Here is a 7,400-nt window from a genome sequence, read left to right as displayed (position 1 = left end):
AAAATATTGGATGGCAGCTAGCCCCCCTTCTCCTCCCCCTTTTTCCCTAAGTCGTCTGATAAAAATTTTGATATAGGCATTCTGTTCAGCATAGTCGAAAGATCTAAGAAATATGTTTCTAAGAATAACTTGACCCCCATAGCCCATGGGGGAAAGGGCTCCAAGCTGTGAAGTTCACCCATTGTTTACATATAGTATTTTCTATTCGAAATTATACAGGTATTTTTCGGGGGGGGGGGGGGTTACATGGAAGGATCACTGTTTTGAGGGTCTCCCATCTTTGCTCGGGGTCGCGGTTTTCCTCTTCGTTGAAGCTTAGGGCATCAAAGTGGTGTGTTAGCTACATATTTAGAGTCTGTTGAACTTCTTTATCTTGCAGCTTACCAATGTCGATTCGGGGTTTCGGTTTATTCTTTGTCTGAGATACAAGACGAAGTAGGATTTTATAAAGGGATTTTTGCAAGGAATTTTAGCAGGTTTGACTATAAATAGCCAAACTATCACTCTGTCAATCACTCAAGTTATAGCAATGCATCCATTTAGTGTATCGATAATATTAGCGTAATATGTATACCATTTAGTGTATCGTTGTCGGATACGTTACATGGCCTGTTTTTTTTTTTTATATTTAGTGAGTTTGCTTTTCTCTATGTAAATTTCGGAGGATATTTATTGTAGTTTTATTATTTTTTATGCCTACGTTTACTTTTTTTCTTTTGTCAAAGCTCAAGGTACTTCATCCAGAGATACCGAAATTGTTCTTCATAATAAACGGCTGAACGCATCAAGAATAAACTACATGGGCACCTTGAGAAGGATGTTCTGGCGAACAAAAGGCAATATGTGCTTGCTACTACTCTTATTAGTACTACTGCCATTAATACAACATTTCTACTGTAACTACTTCTCCTTACATTACCGATACTGTGATACTAGTACTATTAAGACTAGGAGCATAAGAGTAGAAATTTGAGAAGATATTAAGGGAAGTTTGAACTAAATCAAAACACGCTATGTGCAAGCAGAATATGTTCTGTGAATGAATATGAATATGTATGTATGTTCCCAAGATGCATCTGATAGAAATTTTGAGATGGCCATTTGTTGTCATAGAAACTTCGAAAAGGGTTCATTCAATTATAAATTGAAAGGGTTAGTGCCTTTTTATTAGTCAAAAGTAATTGGAAGGCAATTCTCCACTCCCCCCATCAATTCCCAAAACACATCTGATCAAAATTTTTTGACAACCATTTTGTTCAGCGCAGACGAAAAGCTTGAAATTACGTTTTTGAGGATGACAGCCCCCCCCCCCAGATGGTCAAATCGGGAAAACGACTATTTCTAATTTAATTTGGTCCGGTCCCTGATACGCTTGCCAAATTTCACCGTCCTAGCTTACCTGGAAGTGCCTAAGGTAGCGAAACCGGGACCGACAGAGCGACAGACAGACAGAATTGGCGATTGCTATATGTCACTTGGTTAATACCAAGTGCCATAACAAGTAAATTCGATAAGGACTATTGACAATACCCTAATGCCAATTCCCATCAAAACGAACCTGAGCTGAATTGGAGTTTAGCAACAAAATATTTTGTATACAAAGCATGAGCTATATTTTGATTAATCCTATACAGTTTCTAATAAGGTTCGAGTATTATTTTGGGTTAGATTTTTAAAGTAACATACTAGAGCGTTTTCTTAAATAAGTTCGGAGACCAAGCAGGCAAAGCAAGACAATGCAAGGCAACAGGACAACAAAAGAAAAAAAAAATAGAATTCCAAGTACTGACCTTTCTTTATTATAGCTTTCTTAGGCAAAATTGGTTGAGTGGAAACAATTTTCAAATCCGCTTAGTTGCTAAGAAAAAAAAAAAAAAAAAATCAGAAGCGCGAAGTATTTTCCTGAAAAAGCCTCATTGAAATCATGGCTCAAATAAGATTTTTTTTTGAAAAATTATTATTTTCTTTTTTGCTGTGGATAGCTTCGTTTTTTTTTCCGTGTCCTTATTCTCCCATATTGTCAAATAGAGACGGTTCAGAAACTTACATATCTGTACGATATTTTTACATATTATTTCTCCTTATTTGAGTTCCAGCAATTTCAATTTAAGAAACTCATTTATCGACAGCATGAGAAAATATAAGAAAACGTGGTAGTTTGCAGCCAGTTGAAAAGCAGAATAAATTTCAAAAGCAAAGGCAATTTTCACATTCAGCCGTGTCTTCAATAAAGTTTTTCAAGCAAAGCTGGTGTACTTTTTTAATTTTTCAGGGCAACTACAATGAAAAGGCCTTAACTAATTATGGTGTTTGAAATGGAAAAAGGAAAAATTATGAACTTGTATAAATCTAATAGATTGGTATTATGTGAATTTTTTTAGGTAATTGGGGGACCACTGTTAGTTGATGGGTTGAAAATTGAAATTTGGTTTGAATCAAATTTTGAATGAGGGTATATTTGTTTCACGTCTACTGGACTGCCCTTTTAAAGAGCCTTTTGTCAGGCACTTTACAAGATCAGAAGAGTATTATATTGTAATGTATACTGTAAATACTTAGTTCAGTAAAAAAAAAAAAAAAAAAAAAAAAAAAAAAAAAAAAAAAAAAAAAGAAAGCAAGCAAGTTCTATGGACCTATCAAGATAGAGCGGTAGTAGGCCTTAAAAATTTTTGTCAAAGATTTAGCAAAGCACTAGGTATCAGTCAAGGGCCCTGTTGCTATATCAAGCATTGTTAACATTAAAGAGCTACAAAAAGAAAGTGGAACGAAACTTGAATTGGCTCTCACTACGTTTGTTACTAAAGAGAACCCGTCCATTAGCAATATGGACACCCCGCCAGAGATATTGAAACAACATGCACGATTCGTAAGGTGTTCAACTTATGGCGGGCTGACACCTTCCCTCCCCCCACGGAAAACTAAAGTTTAACATTCTATTTTTCACTGATTTTATTTTCTTTGGCCAAATTGAACGGAAATTTGGCCAAAAATGGCCAAATTGAATGGAACTACAATTAGTGTTACAAGGATTGTAGACAGGCAGATACACAGAAGAAATGTCTCAGCCGAAAGCACCGAACAATTTTAAAGAATTAACTTATTCATCTTCTGGATTGAAAGTATAAAACTTTATAGAAGAACGTCTCTTAAAGCACAAGAATATTTTAAAAAGGTTTCACTGTTTGCTTCACACTTATACACAGAATAGTGAAGTAAATAAAGAGATGAAAGAGCCATTTTTGAAGCTGATCGAAATTTATGAAGAAGATGTGGAAAACAACACCTTAAACGTTTGATGGCGGAAAGAAAAATTTGGCAAAAATTTCTCTAACGGAACAAGGCACACCATGTCAATGCAACTGATTTTCTAAATATTTGTGGCAAAGCAATCTCTCCGAACATCCATATCTTACTTAATGTTTTAATCACTAGACCTGTATCGACCAGCACAACAGAGCGCTCCTTTTACACTTCGGAGAATCAAGACATACCTAAGAAACGTGACGTCTGAAAGTAGGCTAAATGGCTTTGCCAATCTCAATGTCCACAGGGAAATTCTAGTTGACACAGACAGTGTATATATCCATAGTGACGAAGACTCAATTTTGTTTTGTAAAACAGCTAATATAGGAAGATTGTGTCAGAATAAAACGTAAAATCGTATTTAATCTGCTGGGTTTTATCAATCATTCTTATAGTCCCTACTCGAAATTAAATAAAAAAAACTGATTTTTTTAGCTGAAAGTAAGGAGCGACATTAAAACTTAAAAAGAACAGAAATTACTCCGTATATGAAATGGGTTGTCCCCTCTGCAATCCCTTGCTCTTTACGCTAAAGTTTTTAATTGTTTTAAAAAGTAGAATTGTGGCAAAGAGTCAAACTTTAGCGTAAAGAGCGAGGAATTGCGGAGGGGACAACCCATTTCATATACGGAGTAATTTCTGTTCGTTTTAAGTTTTAATGTCGCTCCTTACTTTCAGCTAAAAAAGTCAGATTTTTTTTATTTAATTTCTGAACGTTTTTGAATTAATGCATGTTTGGTTTTGGCTCTCCGCACATAAATTATTAAAATGAAATTTGTATATTAATTCTTTTTTGGCTAAATGGCTTTCTCTTAGTTTTGATCAGACGATTTTGAGAAATAAGGGGTGGAGAAGGAGGCCTAGTTGCCCTCCAATTTTTCGGTTACTTAAAAAGGCTACTAGAACTTTTAATTTTTAACGAACGTTTTTATTAGTAAAAAATATACGTAACTTAAGAATCAACTTACGTAACAAACTTTCATAGCCTTATATTTTTATTATGTATATGAGGGGGTTTGTACCCTGGTTAATACCTCGCTCTTTAAACTAAATCTTAACTTTTCTCCCAATTCTTTAAGAATGACCCCTGAATCAGAAAGGCCGTAGAATAAATAGTTGAAATTACTAAAAATACTTTAGCATAAAGAGCAAGGTATTTATCTCCTCCTAAATACCTCGCTCTTTATGCTAAAGTATTTTTAGAACCCCTCATATGCGTAATAATCTCTGTTCGTTTTAAGTTTCAATGCTACTTCTTCCTTTCATTTGAAAAAAAGTTTTCATGTTTATTTTTCATTGTTTTCTTATAGTAATGCTAGAGAATCCTGCACCCTTTTCATTGAATTTTTCATCCCCCATGACAGATTTCTCCAAGGAAAGATCCTCCAACATAGCCCCCTCTCCTCAGCCCCAACCCCAAACAAAATAAAATCCCCCTGAAAACGTCTGTACACTTCCCAATAACCATTACTATATGTAAACACTGATCAAAGTTTGTAACTTGCAGCCCCTCCCCCAGGGAATTGTGGGGGAGTAAGACATTCCCAAAGACATAGTTATTATGGTTTTCGACTATGCTGAACAAAATGGCTATCTCAAAATTTTGATCCGTTGACTTTGAGAAAAAAATGAGCGTGGGAGGGGGCCTAGATGCCCTCCAATTTTTTTGGTCACTCAAAAAGGGCACTAGAACTTTTCATTTCCATTAGAATGAGCCCTCTTGCGACATTCTAGGACCACTTGGTCGATACGATGACCCCTGGGAAAAAAACAACAAAAAAAAAACAACAAATAAACACGCACCCGTGATTTGTCTTCTGGGAAAAAAATACAAAATTCCACATTTTTGTAGATAGGAGCTTGAAACTTCTACAGTACGGTTCTCTGATACGTTGAATCTGATGGTGTCATTTTCGTTAAGATCCTACGACTTTTAGGGGGTGTATTCCCCTATTTTCCTAAATAAAGCAAATTTTCTCAGGCTCGTAACTTTTTATGGGTAGGACTAAACTTGATAAAACTTATATGTTTAAAATCAGCATTAAAATGCGATTCTCTTGATGTAGCTATTGATATCAAAATTCAGTATTTTAGAGTTTTGGTTACTATTGAGCCGGATCGCTCCTTACTACAGTTCGTTACCACGAACTGTTTGACTTGCATCCAAAGAGCTAAAATAAACTTTAAGTAATGCCTTAAATTACCAGTTTTTCTGAGGATTTTTGAAATTTTTTGTTGATTAGCCCGCACTAGACATCACCACCCTTACTTACGGCAACTTACATTCATTCTAAGCTTGCTTTCATTCACTCTTTTCATTTTTCTTCATTTTAAGTTTCCTTCTCTTATGGATTTCTACTTGATTTATCAAAATTATTTTGCTCAAACTAAGAGTTTATGCAACATCTTTTGAATTTTACTTTTTGGTTCTCGTTTGGTTTGAACTTTTTGCTTTTTATGCAAATCTTCCTGTTTTCAATAATATAATTCAAAAGAGGCCATTAACCATTTTGATTTAAAGGGCAGGTAATAATCTTGTCAACAGAAAAAAAATCGGCTTATGTAATTTAAAATGCATTATGGTGCAAATATTAAATATTAGTGGAGAACACTTTCTTTTTGATTTTTTCAACTTTTATAATGACCACATTTATGGACAAGCAGGGCTCTACCGTATGCAAGGTGCAATACATTAAAACAGATTGGACTAATTGACAGTGTTTTCAGATCGACGCTGTTTTGAGGTAAAGAATTCTCTATACTTTTTTACTGATACTGACAAATGTCCTTAGAAACGGAGACACAACCTAGGTTCCCCGGTACCCACAGGTATATCTTGTGGAGAAAGAAAAGTTATTTATTGCCAAGAGGGTCAGTTTCCAAAAATCAAAGACAGAGAGAACACACAAAAAAATCAGTTAGTCAGTCAAAGATTGTGCAACACCCTGGTTTCATCTTTGGAGGTAAAGCTATAAAAATTATTGATTAATCCCATCTCCTCAAAAATATATTTTCACCATCCATTCACGCGGTAGATATTTTCAAATGGGTTTGTTCCTTCTGGGCAAGAAAGCATGGTGAAATTATACCTTCTATGGACACAATGCCATCCATCTCAATTATACTTCTCTGCAAATTTTACACAAAGCTTGTTCCCAAAAATGAATGCCCGTGTTCTGCAGAGCTCATAGAAAGCTGTTTATACACCCTCCAAAGGATTAATAATACGGCTTCTAGAGATATAACAGGGTGTCAATGGATATTCTTCTGAGTACCCTCCATTCTTACTAGCTATATACTAGTATCACCGTTACGGTAGGTAAAGAAACACCTCACAAGGGATAGTCAATTCCTATGTTTAGACAGCCTGATTGCACTAAAGTCATTACTAAAAAAATACTACTGTTGCCAACAATCTATGAAAAGGGGTTGAGCCTTATATCTCGAATCGGCAAAAAAATTGTTATAAAGGGTATTTTCAATTACAACAGCAGAAAGAACTTGTTTCCCAAAGAGCAAGCTTATGAAAAATGCTGTTGCACTTATGCCATAAATAATGAACGCTTAATGCTATAACCTCTTTTGTTCTAGAGTTACTTTCGATTTACAATCAACTCAATATCTATTATAACCAAATTTTCATGAGTTTTAGAGACCGAAAGCGTTAAGTACAGGTCTCCCCCACAGTCAAAAGTATAACCTCTTTTCAACAATCGACGGTTTAAAAGGTGTTTTATATATTTTTTTGCTAATCTTCTACATTTTGTAAAATGTCATAAAATATATGCCATATTTTCACGACCTTACTGCATAGTTCTTTCGAAAGACGATAAAAATTCTTCTTCAATAATTTTATTAGGTTCTTAAAAGTTTCCTCTAGGCTTCTCATACAAGCCTAGATACTCATGAAAACGCCCAAAGGTTTTTTTGGGTTAGGATGCTCATCCATAGACCAGAAGCTATCGTCAACGCAAAAGTACTGTATACACTGTTATTTGATTTAAAAATTCAATGCATGAAAACGATGCATTTTCGCGAAAGAAAAGACACAATTTTAGAGATCAGAGCGGGCATAAGTCGAATCCCTAAGTTAACGA

Source organism: Artemia franciscana, unplaced genomic scaffold (genome assembly GCF_032884065.1).
Source record: "Artemia franciscana unplaced genomic scaffold, ASM3288406v1 PGA_scaffold_218, whole genome shotgun sequence".
NCBI lineage: Eukaryota > Metazoa > Arthropoda > Branchiopoda > Anostraca > Artemiidae > Artemia > Artemia franciscana.
This window is presented reverse-complemented; position numbering follows the sequence as displayed.